Raw genomic sequence first — 23,616 nt, forward strand, 5'->3', positions numbered from 1 at the left:
TTAGTGTGTTCCATTTTCAAATCATGGAAACCTCAGTATGCAGGAATTTTCCATTTCAGTTAACTTCTGTCAGCCTACATGATGCAGCCTTGTTTGCTTGACATCTATTGCTGACTTATTATTATGTACACATAAGTATTGGGCATATAACCTATAAGATGAAACAGTGGTTTCTCCTGGCTTCTCCAAATATCACATCACCAACATTGTGCTTTTTGAATTATTCTGACTTCATGAGGAGACTGATATTCTAACTGTCTCAGACTCTAATTGCATATCTAAGTTTCGCCAATGCTTCAGCACTTTTATATGGAGAATTCAATTCATATTCACTGTAAATAAGAATAAACTAGCATGCTTGTTACAATGCAGACTTCCAAGCATCAAAATAAAAGAATAAAAGGCTGATTCCAAAAATCATCCAATACCTTCTAGACAGTAACATCCTAATTTGTGACCAGGTAGGAGTTGCAGACTGTAATTCAGGATCTTTGACATAAATCACCTAGACAAGTTTATCAAAGCAATTTCAATTTTAAAATCTCCCTAAATGTTTGGCTATTACAACCCCCTTCCACTTACTACTACGATCACACTAACGCACCAAAGAAACTGCCCTTCCCTTTCTCTGTGAGAACCGCTGTTTCATTTGTTGCATAAGCTTCAATTTACCTCTAATATTCTCTGTTGGTTTTCTTGTCACAATTTGTTTTGCTTTGAACAAAACAATGAGCATGGATATTACAAAGACATTACTACTGCAGATCGGTTAAGATTCAGGGAGATTCGGTGGGCAGAATTGGGTTTGGGGTTTAAACTGCTCACTGATTCTGTGACCTTGGACAAATTACTTAGCCTCTTTGAAACCCAGTTTCTTGTACTTGAAAGCTGAATAATGGTATCTAGCATTCGAGTTTATTGCATGGATTTCACAAGATAAAATACAGGAAGTTGTATTGCAATTGGCCTGCTATATAATATTTCCTCTAAAGAAGCAGCTATTTCTATGTTTATTATTATTGTTGAATTTTCAAAAAGCATATCGTTATTCATCACACTGTAGAACAAAATTATTACCACAATTATTGTCACTTCTCTAAAAATGATTATCATGTTAAATCCTTGAGTCTTCTGTCATCTATCTAAAAGACACTTTTATTTTTAGAGATGCCATCATTATCTATTAAAGTTTGTACATTCATGGACTCGCCTGGGCCTGGGTCTCAGTTAACCTATCAGAAAGCTTCCTTTAACCCTTGTTTTTATCCTTGGCCTTCAGAGTAAGTATTTGACATTTTAATAAAAGTCCTACCATTTACGTATTAATTTGGAGCTTAGGGCTCAAATGCTTTCAGTGCTGAGGTCCTGCTTTGCCCGCTGTCCACCTGGGATTCGGAGACCAGGACCTTGACCCCTTCCTGAGGAATGACTGATCCATCCTCTCCACTGCCACTCTCTACTGAAGGTGTGTAATGGGACATTTTTCCCACCTACCATATACATCTCCTCTGATATCTGCCATGTTTCACAGATCTGTTTGAACCAAGGCAGTGGGTCTCCCTTGTGGACCCCTTTGAGTTTCAATTCTGAGAGATCCGTGCCATAAAGCCTATCAACGATTTTTGGCTTTAGTGTATATCTCAATCAGAAGCACAGCGGTCCCTCAGACTATAACAGCTTGAGGTTAAAGATTCTTCATTTTCAGATTCACAGGAAACATCAAATTTAAACTACTGGTTGATAATCCCCGGGCTACACTGATCTAAAACTTCTTTATAATATGTATTGTTCAACCTTGCTATACTTTTTTGTGGGGGGTGGATTGGGAGTTCAGCTGTGGTGCAGATGAGAAAGGAGGGCAATTTTCAGTAAATTAAAAGATAAGTTGAGACATGTGGTGGGTCTAGTACAAGTAGAAGGCTTGGCTGAGCAAACGTGTTGACAATATTGCCTATGGCACACCAAAAACAGCCATTTATGAAAAGTTTGTGCCCCGCCCCCCACCCCCCATAGAAATGTATCTGTAGAAACCTTAATCTGCAATGTCATGGTTTCTGGAGGTGGGGCCTTTGGGAGATAATTAGGTTTAGATGAGGTCATAAGAGTGGCGCCCTCAGGATGGGATTAATATCCTTATAAGAAGAAGATAGACCAGAGCTCACTCTCTCTACCATATGAAGACACAGCAAGTAGATGGAACCATGAAAACTAGGAAGTGGACTCTCACCAGACACTGAATCTGCTACCACCTTGAACTTGGACTTCCAGCCACCAGAACTAAGAGAAATAAATGCTTGTTGTTTGAGCCGCCCAGAATACAGTATATTGTCATGGCAGTCCAAGCTAAGACACAGCCCACCAAGCAATCTCCTGTTTCTCATGCTACTGAGCTCTTTAGCATTTCCTTGCCTAATATGCTTTTTGCTGATTCCTTGCTCTTTCTAAATTTCTTCCTAGTTTAATATTCACATAGGAAAATATATCTCTTTAGGGATTAGATGTGCAGGTTGGTGGACCCATCTCTACTTTTTTACTGCAATAGCCTCCTAACTGCTATTTCTGCTTTGTCTTCACCACACTCATTCGACTATCAATTTAGTCAAAATTATCCTTCTAAAATATCATAGATCATATCATGCTTTTGTTCAAAGTCTCCCAGCGTCCTTTATTATTAAGAAAAAAAAGATCAACCTCTTTAAGTGGCGTATGTATCCCCTTCATCACTCTCTGCAACATCTCTGATCTCATCTCCTACTACTCTCCCTTGCACTCTTATCCATCCATACCCCTTGTTTTCTGTGGATTGCTAGGTATATTTTTGACAGGACCTTTGCACTTGCTGCCCCTGCTGCCTGGAATGTCCTTCATCCAATTATCTATAAGTTTTGCTCCCACACTTCTCCAGTTCTTTGTCCAAATAGTACCCTTTCCTTGAAGCTTCCCCTAAAGTCTCTATTTACATTACTATCCCTGAACACTCCAATTTATCTGCTTTAAATTATTCATCACAGTCTATCATACATTTAACTTACCTAAATGCATATTGTCTGACTCCTCCCAAAATATAAAACCACAAAGGAAGGGATTTATCTATATTGCTAGCTGCTGTATTCCCAGAAACAACAACAGATAATTAAAATTAGCATTAAGTGAAAATTACAATTTTAACTAGTGATCACTTGTAGATCCAAAAACAGTTTATTCAATTGCCTTCCCTATCTGACCAATTTACATATCAATGAAGAATGTTTTTAACTAAAATTGCCTTAAAGCATACAAACTTGACAAGAAAGCTAGTGATATTGGAGTCGAATCTGTGATAGGGGTGTTGACAACACAAACTCTTCTGATCCTTCTATTCTGCTATCCTCTATGCATGAAAACGTCTTCTTTTATGGTTCCAAGATGGCCGCATAAGACTTCTTCCCCTTATATTCCATTTTCTTTCTAGAATGTAAACATTTCTTTTGTGAAAAAATGGGGCACGGCTCACTCCTAGACCAAACATTACACAAAGGAGTAAGATGATCATGATTGGATTAGATAGATAAGTTATTCTATGGAGCTTGATGCACTAGCCCCAGAACAAGAGTGAGGCTCCACTTGGGAGAGAATGAATGATAGCTGCAGTATATGGCAAAACTTGTAAAGATTAGAGCTCACTGATTGACTGGTATATAACCTAACCTGTGCATAAAGATCGACAATTGTATTTGTTAAAGATTTGACCAGGACCTGATTGCTAATAGTGTCATTCAATAGTTTATCGATTAATGAGTTGGAAAGGAGGAGATCTAACAAAGATATCGGTATCATATAGTGACTAAAAGTTGAAAGAGGAGATCTTGATAACCACCAAGTCAACATTGCTATTAGTTTTATAATGTTTATTCTATGCTATTTATTGACAATATAGGACAGTGACAACCAGTTTGGGTTTTTGGTTTTAAGTTGGACAGGCATATAACAACCTTAACTCTGCTACCTTGGAGCTCTGTGAGACTGGGCAAATTACTTAACTTCTCTGATTTTCCATATAAACTCAGGGTCCAAATCAGACTCATCTTTAAATGTAATGACAAAGTTAAAGACAATGAGTCAATATATCTTTTTAAATATGGAGAAGGCAAATATAAATAAATAAGCAGTAAAAATTGCTGGAACAATTATCAAAGCACTTCAATGTACAACTCTATCAGCGGTCAAGTTCCAAAATCTCTATTCTCATAATTTTTTTTTTTCTGAGAACTGACTCTATGAGCAGTGATATAAATATTTTATTCTAATCAAAATATTACCATATGTTAGAAAAACTGTAGGAGCTAAAGGTCTTTATCAATGATACAGTTGTATTTTTAAAAATGGTGGTTTTGATTATTTTATTGATTGTGCATATGTGTGTGGGAATAGACCAGTGAAGAAGAAACACAATTGAGTACCACTCTCCTGTCTTTCTCTCTCAATCTCTCTCTCTCTCTCAAACTCTCTCTCTCTCTCTTTCTCTCTCTCTCTCTCTCACACACACAGACCATACACATCTATCTGCTTATATATAATAAATAAAGTATCTCAGCATTCTGTAGGAGTCACATAAATTGTAGCTTTCTTATTATTGTATATAGCTGTGTTAACGAGAAAATCCACTGAGGAATTAAATAATGATTACAATAATAATCATAATGATAACAATTAAAATATTTTGTGGGCAGGTTAGATAGTCTCTTAATAGGAAGTAAAATATATTTTGAATGAATTGTCCTCTGAGATTATTTTCATAATTAATTTTTTAATTTAATGAAAAGACTTGTTTTATTTCATCTAACAAATTTGGATGGGCCAAAAATTTATACTAATTCTTCCTCTTTTTTCCTTATGACATTGTCTAACAGACAATAAGTGTTCCAATATATAAGCTATTTTTTTTTTCTTAGCATTTCAGAGTTCTGTCCATTTCTTTTCTCAGTGGCAAGGCTTTTTATTAGAACATTTTATTGGTCATTGGGAGGAGGCTATCCTATTATTTAGTGTGAGGGCGCATGGGATGGTTAGTTTCTTCACATCCTTGTTGTATTTTTGTTGTATTCTAAACTTCCTTTGATGCCATTGAAACCCCAGTGTCGTTTATTTAAAGTTTCATTTGTTTTAGAACGTTTAGGAGAGTTTTATAAAATATAAAAACTTGACAAATTTACCTGAATAAAATTCAATGGTAAAGTAATTTGAATAGCTATTGAATAGACTGGTTGATCTAATGACTGAGTCTAAATGTCTGTTAAAATTGTTTAGATCTTCCCAATAAGTTGCCTGCAACTAAGTATCTTATTTTAAAATTCCATATTCAATTTTAAGTAATAGCTTTTTTCATGTGCTTTTATATCATTACTTGATAAACTGTTCATGTGATGATGTTATATTTCAGACACATGTTAAATCGAAATATTTAATGATTAAAATGGGTTTAAATTGATTGTTTTCTATTTTTTTTGTGGTTTTGAACTCATGGGGATTTAAGATTTTTGACTAGGGTTATAATTAGTGTGACCATTTGCTTCAAAAGTACTTATATTAAACAAATATTAATAGAATACACTCAATAACCCACACACTCTTCTTGGGTGATGAGTACAAAGTAGGAAAAACATAAGGTAGCCTGAACGAGGATGGCATAGCAATCAAAGTTATTAAAGTCAGAGAAAATTATAGCCTGAGGATGAATATGAGCTTTCTAAGTGAGGAGCAGAGATAAGAGAATTCCACTTGTAAAGACTAGGAGAAGAAAAGACTTCCTCGATTTAATAAATTATAAAATAAAATAATAATAAAATAAAATGTAATAAAATAGAATAAAGCAAACATAACTGAAAACTAGTGAGATAAGGGAAAAATGCAGGCAGGTAAGATCGCAAATATAGGCATAGGAAAAGATGGGGTCTTTGTTGGACATGTTAAGGTTTTGGAGTGTTTATATTCAGTGCATTTTAAAAGATAATGGGTAAGGGATGGGGGGGGGATGGTATCTGTGCTAAATTTTAATCAGAGTATTACATGGTAATACTTCAAAAAATAAAAAGAAAAAAGTATTAGGAAAGGTATGGCAGATGAAACTTGTGTAAGGGCAAATACACACATTCAAAATAAGAGTCTTAATTCTCCCTGTTGAAAATAAGGAAAGAGACTTCACTTTCCTCTCCTTTTTCTTAAATCATTTACTTTAGAAAACTTATAGTTATAAAATGTTTATCTCTTTGAAATGTATATAAACTTAAAAAAAAAAAAAAAGCCAAATAAGCCTCTTAGCAGCCTTTTATTACCCAAGAACATCCTCCTCCAGGAACCAGGAACCATCATTTTGAAATGCAATTATCAGGGAAGCCAGAGCCCCTACCTCTCAGTTAAGGGTGGGAGGGCAGAAACCTAACTTGAGCAGATGCCTTGCTCCAAGTTGCTAAACTACATCTTCTCTTGAAGTATAAGTTTATTTTTTCTTTGGATAAAGCCAATTAGCTAACACAGCTGGTCACTCCAACTACCAAGTGAATTTAGGATGGACTATTTGTGACAAACAGTGCTGCCAAGTCCTCTCAGTTGAGGACATGTATGTAATGAGTTGTATCTTTTTGGCTATATAAAAGGATGAGATTTGTCTCTGCAAACTCTTAGCAGATCGCCTGCGATGCACATCACATTCTAGTTCAAGGCTTATTCGATGATAAACCTGTTTACTTTCTCTTCTACACTTGTGGGAGGTTTTCTGGATTGGGAAGAGATTTTGTTTTTAATTATCTTTTCTCAGCACTTTCACCCCTCACACCCCACCCCGGGTCATATCTGACAAGTAACTAATTAATGTCATTTCCTCTGGAAGGTGAAAATCCTCAAATACTCCTTTATTCTCTTTTAGCTTGTACTAGCTGTTTTCGAGCTTTACTACACTAACAGCTACCCATGATATTCCTTTGGCTGAACAATATATCAATTTCTGTGTATCTTTTCTCTGTTGGAGTTCAGTTTTATAAACAAATAAGTAAAGTTATATATCGATCAATCAGTCATACCTTAGCTCCCTACTAGGTAAAATCTTCAATGTTGTTACTGGGGTTCTGGGGCTTGCAGGAGTAGAGTTTGTAAGTATCACAATTCTGCTTGCGGAACATTGTTTATTATCTCTGACATCCATTTTGATTGTTTCTAAACATGGTTAATTTTCTGCTTAGAAGCAATCTCTTTCTAGTCAATCCTCACCATATAAAAAATCAAATGTTGATTTCATTCACTGTAGCTTTCTTTTAACTTTTATTTAACTTTATATAAGTATAATCACAAGTATAATTAAAGATTTATATTTTACTAGCTTGTTTTGCTAAAAATCATGTTTTCTTAATTTAAATACAATTACCATCTAACATTATATTAGCTTCAAGGACACAACATAAAGATTCAATATTTGTATATACTGCAAAATGATCGCCATCAATCTAGTTAACATCCATCGGCCCCACATAGTTATAGTTGTTTTTCTTGTAATGAGAACTTCTGAATATCTACTCAAGATATTTGAAAACATTTATCCATAAAGACATATGCACCCTAATGTTCACTGCAGCCCTATTCAAGGTAGCCATTAAATGGGAACAACTGAAGTGTCCTTCCATAGATAACTAGATAAAGAAGCTATGGTACATATATACAATGGAATATTACTCGGCCATAACAAAAGATGAAATACTTCCATTTGTGACAACATGGATGAATCTCAAGATTATCATGCTAAGCGAAATAAGTCAGACAGAAAAAGTTGAGAACCATATGATTTCACTTATATGTGGGATATAAAACTGAAAGCAACAAACAAACAAGAGAAACAAAGAAAAACTCACAGACGCAGACAACAGTTTAGTGGTTAACAGAGGGAAAGGGGACATGGAAGAGGTAGATAAGGGTAAAGGGGATTAAATATAGGGTGACAGATTCAACTTTGAGTGGTGAACACATAATGCAATATACATATGATATATTATTGAACTGTGCTCCTGAAACCTACATAACTTTAATAACCAATGCCTTCCCAATACATTTAATTACAAAAAATCTACACTCACAGCAACTTTCAAATATACAATGTAGTATTATTCATGATAGCAACCATGTTGTACATCAGACCCTCAAGACAAATTTTTTTTATCATAAAGTTTTTACCTTTTAACCACCATTACCCATTTTCTTGACCTTCCACCTCTGGTAACCACAGGTCTGTTCTCTATATCTATTAGTTGTTTTTTTGTTTTTTGGTTTTTTTATGTTTGTTTATTTTTAGATTCCACAGATAAGTTAGAATAAGAAATGACAAGTGCTAGCAAGGATAGGGAGAAAGGCGAATGCATGTGCACTGCTGGTGGGAACTTAAGTTGACATAGCTACTACGGACAATAGTATGGAGGGTCCTCAAAAAATGAAAAGTAAAACTACCGAAGGATCCAGCAATTCTATTTTTGGGTTTTTATGAGAAGGAAACAAAAACACTAATTCAAAAAGATAATACACACTCCCATGTTCATTGGAGCATTCTTTACAGCAGCCAAACATGAAAGCAACCTATGTGACCATCTAGACAAGTGGATAAAGAAAATGTTGCATAAAAATACAATGGACTATTACTTGACCATAATAAAAGAAGAAAATCTTGCCATTTATAACAATGTGGATGGATCTTGAGTTCATTATGCTAATTGAAATAAGTTAGATTAAGACAAATATCTCATGATTATTTTAATTTTCATTTTATAAATGAGATGCTGACTTCCTTTTCATATTCTTAATGACTATAAAAATGTCAGCTCAAGTCTTAAATCGATTTTTTCCATTTGATTGTCTTTATATTCTTGATTTTTAATCTCCTATATATTCTGAAAAAATTTCCGTGTTATGTATATTGAAAATATTTTCTGTCTATCTACATTTTACCTTATCAAGTTCTTAGTGGTGTTTTTACACAAACAGATTTTAATTTAATTAAGTCAAATTTAGCACTGTTTATTGATTCAGTGTTAGTTTTATCTAAGAAATATTTGCTTAGCCCAAGACTGTGAAGGTTTTCTCCTATATTTACTAAAGCCAAATGTTTAAGCTTTCATATTTAAGTTTTTAATTCATTTTTGGTTTATATTTGAATATGATGTGAGACAGGGGTCAAGTTGCACTATTTTTCCTTATTTTTTTATCCATTTGTTCTAGTTCCATTTGTTGAAAAAGCTTTCCTTTACAGAGTCTTCTCAGCGCTTTTGTTGAAAATAAAATAATCGACTCCTGTAATTCTCTTTCAACACTCTGTTGTTCAATTGATTTATTAATTAGCTATAGATATTTCTGAAGATGCCCTCTAACAAATGGGAGATGTTTGTTCCTTTTATAATAGTGTAATTTTTTTTCCTAATCATGCATGGATGTTGAATTACCTCAAATGTTTTTTCCCTAATTTATTGAAATGGTCATGCAATCTTTTTAAACTTTATTGTTGATACAGTGAATTTTATTAATTTAATTTCAAATGCTAAAGCAACTTGATTTCTTGGCATGAACCTCATTTAATCATGATGCATTATATGTTTAATATATTGCTGTATTTAGTTTACTAATATTTGTTTAAAAATTTTCCATCTAGTTTTAGAATGAATTTGGGGAGGTTATAATTTTCTGTTCCAGTAATTTCTTCCTCACATTTTGATATCATGGTTATACTGGATCTGATCTCATAAAATGGGTCAAGATGTGTATTTTTTTGAAAAAGTTTCAATAGTAACAATAGTTTTTCTTTTTTCAATGTTTAATAGAATCTTTGGTGGAGCTATATGGGCCTAATGGCTTTGTTTTTAATTGATTTTCTGCTTCAAGATTTTTGATTATAAAATTATTCTTTAAATATATTTTAACAACTCAGATAGTCTAATGCTTTGTACTTCAGATTTGGCCTATAATTATTCTATTATTTTCTTTCAAATGTTTATCAAATAGAAGTAGTATGCCCTTTTTGTTTCTCATATAACTCACATGTTCCACATTTTTAAAAATTATTTAGTCTCTTTATATGCTTATAAATTGTATTAACCTTATGAATAACCAATTAAAAAATTTCTATATTTCCTTCTCAATTTCATTTATTTCACTTATAATTTATTTATTTCAATTATTATTTTTTTCTTAAAATTTCTTTGGCCTTAATTGGCTTTATTTTTTCCTGCATTCTAGAGATAAAAATTTATACATTGATTTTAAACTTTAAAAATATGCTTCTCTATGAGAAGTTAAAGCTATAGTTTCCTCAAGACTGCTTTAGCTACCTTTAACACTGCTTTTAACCTCATTAAATTTAGCTAATTTTATTTTTCTTTCAATTATCATTCAATTTGACATATTTTCAAATTCCCCCCATGATTTTTTCTTTGATCCATTTATTATTCAATTGTTTTCTAATATTGGGAGACTTTTCTAGATTTCTTCATAATAATTTCTAATTTAATTATGTTGTGAATATGTATATATATATTATATAAACTTAATGAGTAATTGTTTTAAAGTCTATCACATGATCTTTTTTAAGGGTAACATTTTGTTTACAGTAGTAGAAATGATAACTTCTGCAGTTTTAGCTATTGTGTTAAAAATGTCAATTAGTTTGAGTTCGTCGATAATGATGTTTAAATCTATATTTTAATTTTTTGTCTATATGTTCTACCAATTATTGAAAGAAGAAAATGAAATTTCCAACTGTTAATGTGAATTTGTCTACTTCTATATTTAGTTCTGTTGGATTTGCTTCATTTTTTTTTTAGCTCTGTGAAATAAATGCACATTTTGATTAGTTATGTTTCCCAGACGAATCACTGTTTTATCATTTAAACTCTCCATCTTCCTCTTTTGTAATACTCATTTTCTTAAAACTTTTTTTTAACGTTAACACTGCCATCCCAGTTTTCTTATGCTTATAATTTGTCTGATAAATTTTGTTTCAACTTTTCGTTCTAAAACTTTCTGTACTTTTGTAGTCACTGTGTAATTCTTTGGGCAGCAGAGTCAAATCATGCGTCTTTTTATCCAGTCTGACAATTTCTGCCATTTCTTATAATAGTTCGTGGACATGTAATTATTAAGATGGTTTTATTCAAATGTATTCTATATGTTATTTCATCTAGTAGTCCTAATTTTTTTTTGACATAGAGAAGAAATTACACAATGCTTGATTACTTTAGACTGTCCCTATTTCCACCAGTGTTTTCTTGTCACCTTCCTGCTCTATGAAGTGTACCTGTAGAGGTGACAAGAAAGAAAAAGGGTCTCTGAGTTGAGTCATCAGCTGAGGAAGAGTCGCTGGATCAAAAATCAACTGCATTTAAATGTGTGTGAATAAGAACCTTTTGAGTAATATTAAACCGCTGAGGTTTGGGAGTTGTTATAAAAGCTAGCATTATTTTCCCTAATACATTACTAACCACATTAGAAATTCACGTACTTTAAAAAGGTTATTCCCTTCGAGGTGACTCCAGAGTGCTCTTTTTCTATGCTTATCTAGCTTACACACTAGTCTATCTCCCCAAAAGCCTATTTCTTTTTTATTTTCAAAGTTTACCTCAAGATGTGTTTTAATTTTCTCCCTGAATATAGTTTAAAGTTGAATTTTTAAAAGTATCCTCATTTTTAAGCATGTGAACCATTTGGAAACATAACATTTTTACAACTATTATATATAATTAGTGGTATTTTAAAGTGACACAAGGTGTAAACACTGCTGTCTTGTGTTGAAGTTTGTTTATAGCTTCTTCTTTTTATATATAATATATTATCCTCTTCCAAAAACTTTTTAGAAAAAAAAAGTAAGTCTTTGCCACTAGGCTTGTAAGATACTTCAAAAATTCCTCTCTACATTCTTCATTTCTCAATGAATTCATAAACCCCATCTGTCTGAAAATGATATCTGATCTTTAAATTTAAAAAAAAATAGAGCATAGTTGTCTAACTTTCACTGCATCACAATTTTGTAAAGTAATGAGATTAATTTCAGAATGTCCTGCCGTAAAACTATTAGTGGAGTACGAAATTTTCTCTTGATGCTTGTATATCCATAAAGACATACTTATGGAAAACATGGGAGAAAAAAAATAGGAGTTCTACTTGTTAAGACCCCTACCTTGAAGTAAGACAAATGCAGATTTAAGTTGCCCTCTCTCACTTACTGGCTGTGTGACTTAAGAAAAATTTTTTGACCTTGGTTCCCTCAGGTGTACAACAGAAATAATGACACAATAGGTATTTTCTGGTGAGGTGATACATGAGAATTCTAAAGTACTTTGTATAATTCCTGGCACATGTAAGTAGGTAATTTATGTTCATTATTATTACATTTTAAAAAATTATTATTTTTTTAATTTGCATCAAAATATGTAAATGAATAAAGCCATCAGATGTATAAGATCCAAGCTTCTCTTTTCCTCATCACTGCAAGGTCAGCACAAGGAAACAACGAACTTGTTACAGATGAGCATACACTGTCTGCCACTTCCGAATACCATGCTACTGACAATATTAAAAAAAAAAAAAAAAAACATAAAATACCAAAATATTAAAATATTTGTAACTGGTTCACTAAGTGGGTTAAATTCATTGTGGATACACAAGTGAGAAATGTCTTTCTCTAGCTTTGGCTTTCAGACTTGCCCACTCCTTGAGGTCTTCCTGGGTAGAGCCTATAGCTTTCTGGCCAGTCTGAGGTATTAGCAAGCTTTTTCAAGTGCAAAATTAAATTCACATGTCACATTCAAGTCCCAATTTCACCAAACTCCTCAACTTAGGTCACAGAGATTTGGGGACTGGTAGTGCCTGAACAGTAGCGCTTATTCATTCTTATTCTGTCACTATGACTCTTTCCATCTTCTGGTCTTCCAGAGTTGAGGGGAAGGAAAATGACAAAAGATGTATGTGGTAGGCAGAGTGATCATCCCTGAAAGATATCCACATACACATTCTCAGAACCTGTGACAATGAGCCTTACATGACAAAAAGTATTCTCCAGATGTGACTGAGGTTACAGACTTTGAAATGAAGAAATTATCCTAGATTGTTTTAATGGGCACAATCTAATTCCATGAGTTCTTCAAAGAAAAGAAACTTCCCCAGCTGTGATCAGAGATGCTTTGAAGGGAGAAGCTCAGAGAGATGGCAATGTAGGACGGATTTTATGCCTAGTTCCTGGTTCTGTGAAAAGACTGGAGAGAGGCCTCTAGGAGATATAGGCTGCCTCTCGCTAACTGCTGGCAAGGAAACATAGTCCCCAGTCTTCTAGCTAATGGAATTATATTTTGCCGATGCCTGAATGGCAAAGAAAACAGATTCTTCCCTAGAGCTTCCAAAATAGAATGCAGTCTACTGACACCTCAATTTTAGTCTTATAAAACCCATAGGTATTTCTTACCTACATACTGTAAGGTGATAAACATGTTGTTTTAAGCCACTGACTATGAAGTAATTTTATATAGCAGAAATAGAAAGCAAATACAGGGGATAACTAATACAGCTCATGCTGTTTATAATTCCCTTTTAGTTGTCCCTGCTCTACATAGCAGGCGTCCAAATCCTGAATCACCCTGGCATGAATCTGTGAGTTTTCAGAGACCCCCATGGTCTTCTGTTCTTCAGAGTTCCCTGCCTTGCTACAGTATTAGGCAGAAACTTCCTGACAATATTCTTTCAAGTCATCCTGAGTAACTTACTGAACTGATGGAGTCCCTCACATTGGCTGGCTGCTTTCCTGGGAGGGGTCCCATCAAAATTATTTGAGCCTGACTATCTCCCAAATAGAGCTATCTCACCTATGGGCAACTCTTGTCTTTCTTACGCCAAGGGTGGAGGTGCCAAGGCTTCTTCAGTGATGCACTCCAGCTTTTTCCCACAGTAGTAGTCAGCTTAGCATAGAGGTGAGGAACAGAATGAGTAAGAGAAAAGCCATAGTAGTTCACACGAAACCTACAAACTCCATGTTTCCCTTTCCTGGCAAATTCTAGTCTTATGTTATGTATGCTGGTGTTGGGGGGTTACGGTGAGTATGCTCACCGGTATGAGTTGGTATATTAACTTTGAAACACCTTTGTTTATTTCTTGTGCCCATTTTCTCAACAAACAGGAAAAAAAAAATCTTACTTTTACACATTTAAATGCATTATATTAACATTTATTTTAAGTGTATCTTAAGTAAAAAAATAGAAAATTAACATAAATATAGTTATCTGATTCTTTCTACTGTGGTCTATTTAGTTTTCTCAGTTGCTACACAGGCTTGGAGGGGGATTCTGCAATTAAATATTGACAATGAAAGGTTAATATTAAGCCCAATTCTCTCCCTGACATCTTCTTGTTCAAGTCCTTCTCGGTAACAGAAATAAGAGCATCTTTTCAAGTAGCTTTCCGTAACCTCATGAGAAGTGATAATAAAAATTATTGGGTGTTTGGGGAAATAACAGCATAAAATTGAAGAAGTTGCTACAGAACTAAGACCAGAGGTGTCTTATTAATCAGACAACCATATGAATGCAAGCACTGTTAGAAACTGACACCCAGTTTACACATTTACATTAATAGAAAGAACTCTCGATTTGTAGGGAAGGAGCTTCCGAGGAAAGTGGACAGAATGAAAAGAACACAGATCATATGAATCGAAGTGAGAGAAGCTGCTTTACTGGGCTCAGACAAATCGCTTGGTCCTTGATGGCTCCTATGTTCATCGTGGGCCTGTATACCATCGAAGATGGAAAACAGTCATTCTAAGAAAGTTGAACCCAGGATTTCATGAATGCCTCATATGAGCTTTTTTTTCTCATTGGCAAAAACTTGAGAACCCACATAAAAAATTGTTATATGTCTTTTTTACAAAAAATAAAAAAAGAGAAAGAATTGTTAAGCTATATTTTTCATTGCCTACTACTACACGATGACTACAATAGAACTCAGTAAAACAATTTTCAAAGGCAGTAATAAACTTGTCACATGAATGGATGATGTAAAAATTCCATTTCATTGGTTTTAAGATTTTCATAACTTTCTTGTCCAGGAAGAAACTAATATTAGCACTGCTGGGAATCAAACTCCCTACTTGAAAGAACAGTAGAAACAGTAGCAAAGACTGAAAAGATTGAACATGAAAGTGAAAGATTTAGAGAATCAATCAACAGGAAACTGTCCAACATTCTTTCCCTGAAGAAAAACTAGCATATAAACCCGCTGTCTTTATTATCTAGCTTGGAGCAGCTCTCTCAGTGGGTTGAGACTTTGTTTACTTTTTGATCCTGGCTACCTTTCTACCTGCAGCTAATTCCTGGCAGGATGCCATCAGGGTATTTAAACCCTTTTAGATCTTTGTCAAGAAAGGAAGAGCAGTTGACTGTATTGAAACAAGTATTATTAAGATATCTTTCATGTGAAACAAGGCTAAAAACATGAAGGAATGAAGAATAAGCCAGCTAGGAGAGAACAAATAACAAATTTTCAAGGTTCTATAATTTTCAGTCCTTAAGAATAACTAACTTGATGATGTTAATATATTCCAGGTTGTATTAGGCTAAATAGAAATAATGGAGAATTAAGGTCGTATAGCATCATGGAAAAGAATTATAAAATAGTTTCATTCTTTTTCTAGTTATCCATAGAACCATAGAGATATGCTATTTAAGTTTTCTTTAATATTCAGATAATATCTATAAATAGCAATGCACTTTTGCTCTAAAAAACACAAACCCATTGACCTGGGTAGGATAAAATAGGATAAAAAATTTACTCACGCTGCATTTCAATGTCCAAAAAACTAGATGTTTTATTTTATTTCATTTTATCTATAACTCCCCTAACAATTCTGTGAGCCCCTACCCTATTTTTCTCTTGTAGAAGGATTTCAAATTGACAACTGTATCTAAATTCTTTCAAGTTAAAAAATCATTTTCAGTTTAAACAATCCTTTTCATGTAAATGGTAGATATTTTCAACTCTTTCTGTTCTGGCAAGGATTATGATCTAAGCCAGAAACTGCTTCCACTTCTAGTCTTAAATTTAATGCCTAATTTTAATGAGTACATATGTTCCTTTTGTTCACAGTTTGAGAAATACCATCAGTCTCTGGTCTGGATTAACTAAAAAGGGAGCTTTAGAGCATGTGACTTTCCTCTTTTAGGAATATTGTCTTACGAAATGGATCAAGAAAGTTGCAATCAATGAATGGAATCTTCTAAGTGATACATTTGTTCTCATTTTCTTAGGTTCTCTTTTGAAGAAAGACAAAGTAATTGATTTAAAAGTAGAGGTGGGGTAATTCAAATATATGAGCTAAATGTGTTCAATGTAAAAAATTCCCGTACCACACTCTTTTACTCCTTGTTCACCGGAAGAAAATAAAAATAGAATATTGTCAAGTTCTTTACCGGAAGGGAAAAAAATCTTTAAAATAGTATATAATACAGTATATATCATGATACGGAAAAAAAAATATTTAAATTCAATTGTCTTTATTACACTTTACAGAAGAGCAGGCTCATAAGGGTTCTATCAGCTTTTTAGGAATACTTACAGTTCTGAGAAATAAACGCAAATAATTTATCCACAAGGACACTTATGTACCTGTAAAACATATACTAATATTTGATTATTTTATTTTCAAAGCAGAGATGCTCTTATAGCAGAGAGTCTAGAGGCAAAATATAAGGGACATTAATACCTTTCATTTAAATCATATGTCCAGGCCGGCAATCACTTGGTTGTATTTGTGTGTTGGTGTATTTATTTACTCATTAGTGTTTACTCACTAAGTAGATATTTTTAAATTGTGAGAAAATATGACCGATTACTTGTTTGAAAAATGCAGTCTAATAAGTAAAGTACATGTTTGGTGGTATTCATTTGTTTTAATGCTGAAAGAATCTCTCCTTAATTAATATCTATCTATAGATAGATAGATATTACCATATTACATATAAATATAAAATTTGCACTTGTGTACTTGATATTTGCAAGTTGAATAAGATTTTTTTTAAATGTTCAGATACTTTCAAATACTGACAAAATCTAGTGTTAAATTACACACAAATTTTCAGGAAAACATCTATTTCACAAATTATGTTTACTAGTATGCTCATGATACAAAACAGGAGATATAAGAAATTTAATTGGAGTAGAAGTGATGTCACCAGAATGGTAATGTAGGAGAAGACAGCCTTCTGTCACCCCATGGCGACCATCAATTCGACAGCTATCTACTAACAAAAAACAGCTCTGGGAAAAGCTTTGGGGTTCACTTAAGAAATTTTAGCAACACAGTGGGGGAAAGAAAAAATCAGAATAATCACATAAGAAAAAAAGAAAGCTTCATTTTACCTGTATCATCCCACACCCCAAGCCAACAATGCTCAGCACCAAGAGGGAACTTCCCAGCTAGGAAGAGTCCTCCCACCAGGATACGAAAAGCTGGGTGAGCAACCTTCTCCAGACTTTCAGAACACCACACAAAAGGCCCCGTTCCTTTTCACTCCATCCAGAGTGGACAAACCTAAAGTCAGAAACCAGGAGGAAAGCAGGGGCCACTAACAGCAGCCATGCAAGCAAACGCAGCAGATTTCACTGGGATGAAAACAACAACCATCTCAGCTGCTGAAGACCCCTGCCGATTTCACCAGACTTTGCCCCACAGCTATGGTGCCAGCCAACTGAATCCTTCCCCGCTCTCTGCTACCCCCCCCCCCGCCCTGAGTAAACCTCTGTGCCTGCACAAGTGGGGGATTCCAAACACATCCCTGCCCCGGCTGACTCCCCCGCTGTGCATGCACTCAAGGGCAACCCTTCCAGCGGTGCATTTGCATGCCATCAGCTCGACACTTATCGCTGGCCTCCACCATAGTGCACTTGTCTGGGGGAGAGAGGGGTGGCCACAGGAGAGCGTACAGATAGCCAGGGCCCTCACAGCTGCCTGTGTGTCCGGCTTTCTGTCACTGGCCTGTATGAACTGCACTCACGCGTGGTTACCTTCTCCAGCAGTGCACCTGCACGTCCTGGCCTGACTCCTAACATCGGACACTAAGAGCTCGGAAATGAACCCTCACAGATACTGTCAAGTAATGTTAGACAAGGGAGCCAAGGATACTTAATGTGGAAATGGTAGTCTAATAAATGGCATTAGAAGATTAGATAACTGAATGCAAATAATAAAATAAAATAAAATAAAATAAAATAAAATAAAATAAAATAAAATAAAAAATTGGATTATTTTTTAACCGCAGAAAAATTAATTTGAAATGGATTAAGGAGTCAAACATAAGAACTGAAACTGTAAAACTACTAGCAGAAAACATAGGCAAAAATCTCCTAAACATTGGTCTTAGGAATAATTTTTTTCATTTTAATTTTTACAGAGTTGACATATAGCGTATTAGTTTCGGGTGTACAACATAATGATTCAATACATGTGCATACTGTGAAATGGCCGCTACATTAAGTGAAGTTAACATTCATCACACTAGATTTCCCCCCCCCAAAGCAATATTGTTCATAATTGCAAAAATAAAACCAATGGGACAATACAAACATGCATGGCAGAAAAACAGATAAATGTGGTATAAATAAAAAAATGAAAGCAATGGATCATATACATAAAAGTATGAATCCTAGAAATGTTAAGAGGAAAAAAACAAGTCTCGAAAGACATTTGTATACACCTCAAAAACAAGGAAGAATAAACTATAGCAAACTAAAGAGCTTCTGCACAGCTAAAGAATCAAAAAAAAATAAAGAGAAAACCTACAGTATGAGAGAATCTTATATCTGCAAAAGGAATAATAGTCAAGATACAACACAACACAACTCATACAACACAATATTAATAACAACCATATTAAAAATTGGGCAGTGGAACTGAATAGATATTTTCCAAAGAAGATATACAAATAGCCAACAGTCACATGAAAAGGTTCTTGAAATCACTAATCACCAGGGAAACAAAAGTTAAAACTACAATTTGATATTACTTCAGACTTGTTAGAATAGCTGTCATCAAAAAGATAAGAGGTAAGCGTTGGTCAGGATGTGAAGAGTGAATCCTTGTGCACCATTGGTGGGAACGTAAATTGGTTCTCTCACTATGGAAAACAGTGAAATAATTAAAAAATAAAAATAGAACTTCCAAATTATCCAGTAATCCCTCTTCTTAATGTGGGATTGAAAAGGAAATAAAAGCAGGATCTGGAAAAGATATTTGCACTCCCATGTTCAATTCAGCCTTATTCACAGCAGCCAAGATAGGGAGACCACTTAAGTGTCTGCGGAAGGATGAATAGATAAAGACGTGATATATATTATTCAGTCATAACAAAGAAGGAAATTCTGCCATTTGCAGCAATATAAGTGAACCTGGAGAGCATTATGTGAGGTGAAATAAGTTAGATAGAGAAAGGCGAATACTGTATGATATAACTTATGGAATCTAAAATAGCTGAACTCACAGAAACAGGTAGTAGAGTTGTGGTTACTAGGGACTAGAGTGTTGGGGAAATGGTGAGATGTTGGTTAAAGGGTATAAACTTCCATACAGAAGATGAATAATTTCTTAAGATTTAATGTAAATGGTATTTATAGTTAATAAGACTGTAATATATATTTGAAAGTTGCTGAGAGACAGTATCTTAAATTTTCTCACTACAAAAAATAAATGGTAAATATGTGACATTATGATAATATAATGGTAAATACATTGCAGTATATGTATATCCAATCAACACATTTAACCCTTAAACTTATACATTATACATCAATTTTGTCTCAATAGGCTGAAAAAAATTACCAAAAATTAAAAATAATTAAAAATAAGGCAGTTATTCCACTATTATAAGAAAATCAATAATTATCTTATTTGCTTTGCCTATTTCCCACTGCTTGCCATAAAGATATAATAGTTTTACCCAGATCTGTTTCCTATTTTATAGCTTCATGGAATATTTCAAAAATTATGCCCACTGTATCTTACTGGTTACATAATTTCTGCTTGGGTTGATGAAAAAATTACAGAAATAGTGCTGATGGTTGTACAACACTGCTTTGTATACTTAAAAGAGTAAAAATGGTAAATTTAACGTTATATCTATTTTACAGCACTAAAAATGTATATAAAAATCAGTCAAACACTTCTCAATTAAAATAATCAAATAAGTTTTGAGGAGTCAATATTACAGCAAGGTCCACACTAGTATGATGAGCGAGTGATTATACTGAGAAAATAACATCGTCATTACATTCTTTTATCTACGAAATCAGTATGGGCTCCTTTGCAAATTTCTCCTTGATATGAATAGTTGTTGTTACTAGGAAATTTGAGACTCGCAAAGTTATGTCTCCTAAGGGCATCAAAGTTTAATGCCACCTCTTTCTCTTTCCTCAGAAGTGTTTCAATGGCATGCATGGTTCACTCAGTTTAATGATCTGGGACAATGAGAATGTGCACATCATGTTCTGTGGCTTTCTGCAGATGAGATATTCATGAGTATTTTGACATTCATGAGTAAAATGAGCCACTGTTTTCCTTCTCACAGAAAACCACTAAGCATAAACAGAGTGATTTCATACATATATTCTAATATACTCTATATCTGTCCTGGATCTACTTCAAAAGGTAAAAACTGAGCAGAATAATTTCCAAGCAGAATATTTTAATCAAGATTTATTGATTTTTTTCTGCTTTAAAACATTTTAAATGGTTCATGTTCAATATACCAATGAATCTGATATTGTCAGCCACCATTATGCTATGAAATGACTATAGATTAGGAAATTATCATAGAATTGTTTTTATTACTCTTCGCACACAAAAAAATCCTAACATCAATCAGAAATAGTTTTGAGGTTAAAAAAACTGAGGCATGTGGTAATGCAATAATGGTTTATGTTTGTTTGCTATTTAAAAAATCAAATTGGAACTAACAGGATGTTAGAGTTTTAAATGATTCTAAAAGCTATTTTCCTTTTTTTCTAGTATTATTCGAATTACATTCAATTTTTCTAAACTGAGATGAGAAAATATATAGCCACGACAATAACAATTTATAACTCATGTATATTTTACAATTTGTTTACCTTTACAATAAATATTACTTAATTTGCTACTACAAACACTGAAATTATTTAAAAGTATAAAATGAGAGATTTCCCTTTTCTTGTCCAGGAGAACATGTTAGCAATAACATAAATGGACATTTTGACTTATGTTTGAAAAATAAATATGTTCTATTAGCATGAAGTTATTCTTCTAACCTGTGTTCCTTAATCCCTTATTAATCTCTCCCTGATCTTGTTTGAAATGTCAAATTTTAGGCAAACTAACACAAATCAAAATATCTTCAACATATTAGATATTTGATATATCCATTCAAGACTTCGGTGCTCTATAGTATGTGGTATATTTAGTTTGTTGTTTAAAAGTTACAGTTCAGCAATCAGGTCTTCTACTTACCGTCTGAATAAATGAATTTAGGAAGTTTAATTAACCTCTTTACCTAGGTTTAGTCATTTGTAATACAAGAAAATAAAAAAGACCCATACACAAAAAAATCAGTGTGCTCTGAAATTTTTAATCGTGTGTGTGTATACTTTACTACAAATATTTACTTAGAAACTATGGTATGATATGAATAAACCTGTTAACTACTGTTAAGGATTATACAGAAAGGAAAACAGTGATACCAACATAAACTCTACTCTGTCAAATACAAGAGAATAGCAAATACACAAAAGCTGAACATTAATTCAGGTCATTATAACTAATATTTTTGGTCACAGGTCTCTGCTTTTATAAAATCATGACCATTTAAGAGATTGAGTATTTCACAAAGGACTTTTAAAAATGCATTTCTGTAAGAGACTAAATAAATAAAAGTAATGCTATTCTTCATTATAATGTGAAATGTTAATTCTATTGTATAAGAGGTGTCTTGAAAATTATAGAACGATTAAGAAAATGTTTATTTTCCTCAGTGATTTAGATTGTATTGGCTTGGCAAATTAATGCTTGTCCTTGGGAAACAAATGAGCTTGAACACTTCAACAGTTATCCCCTGGGCAATCTGGAAGAATAAATGGCTCTCATGAGTGTGTGTAAATTAATATAATCTTTTTGAATAAAATATTTTGGCCCTGAAATGCTATGTCTAGGTGATATATGGGATATTAATTAAATCAGTGTTCTAATAAAATTTTTAAATAATTATATCAATAAATAACTTTACATAAATTATATGTCCATACTATGAAATACCTTGCTGCTGTTATAAACGAGAAAGTAGAATTATACATACCTACCTAAGGAGATTTTTAAGCTGATTTTTAAGAGTCAAAAGAAAATTTGAAGATTGTGCTATGGTCATTTATTTCCTTGTACTCCATGATGTAGGGGTATTGTTATTTGAAAAATGAGTGTTTCCCCGGGAGGGTCGAGGGGTGGCCTCTTCGGTTGGGCCATCAGTATTGTAGTTTCTGTGGTTACGGAGCTGGGACTTCACTCTCGTTGCTTATGGTTACCTGACTGCCTAACATTAGTATGATGGTATTATCCCAGTTACGAACAAACTCATAAACACAAACACATTCTAAGACTCTATGAGGTACTGTAATAGTATGTGCATATATCTGAAAATATAGAGAAATTTTTGAGGTAATTTTCTTACTGGTGACAGCTCTTACCTCTGGGGAGAGAACTCAGATGGTGAAGATTAACAAAGAATTTAATTTTATCAATAAATTTTAAATATACGAATAAAATAAATCTACTACAACTGACTATACAATATTTTAGTCTGAAATTCTCCTTAAAATTTGTTCATAGACAAGGGATCAGAGCAAGGGAAAAATGCATGTTCCAGGGCTTCTCTCAAGAAAGCAAAAATGAACCTAGAACTGTGTTCAAATGTGACCAGGTATGGACAGCAAATTGTAAACACAATTAGAAAGGTAATTTATGATCACTACTTGATGTAGTAAAGAAGGACATGACAAGGGCTATTGGTACTATGGGGGAAAAAACACGTTGCTATTACAAACCTGGAGACACACAACTGCATCAGTAAATACAAAAATTTGGAGGAGATGCAATGTTTGAAGTAGGTTTGAAGGCAACCCTACTATATTATATTGTTTAAAACTCCTGACCCCCTCTTTAAGAAAATCTACATTAATGACTCACCATTTAATGTAGCATTTCTTTAAGTCATATTTTAGTTTCCTTGAATACAACTTTGTATAGAAACGGGTCCCTTTCTACTTATTGCTTATCAGGACTACATCGTGGATGGGAGTAAGGATTAATTGGGGATCTTGAAGCTAAATCAGTACCATGCATTAATAAATATTATGGCTGAAAAGTCAGATTTCCCAGGTTTCAATCTAGGCTTTACATTTCTAATTTTAGGAACCTATTTAACATACTCAAGCCATGGACACTATAAACTCAAATGAATAAAGTAGATATAAGATACTGTGCTTATATTAATCATCTATTGCCATAATAATCATATACAGAAAAACACTCCAAAACTCAATGGCTTGTGACAGAAGCAT

The sequence above is a fragment of the Rousettus aegyptiacus genome, unplaced genomic scaffold (genome assembly GCF_014176215.1).
Source record: "Rousettus aegyptiacus isolate mRouAeg1 unplaced genomic scaffold, mRouAeg1.p scaffold_m13_p_8, whole genome shotgun sequence".
Taxonomy (NCBI): Eukaryota; Metazoa; Chordata; class Mammalia; order Chiroptera; family Pteropodidae; genus Rousettus; species Rousettus aegyptiacus.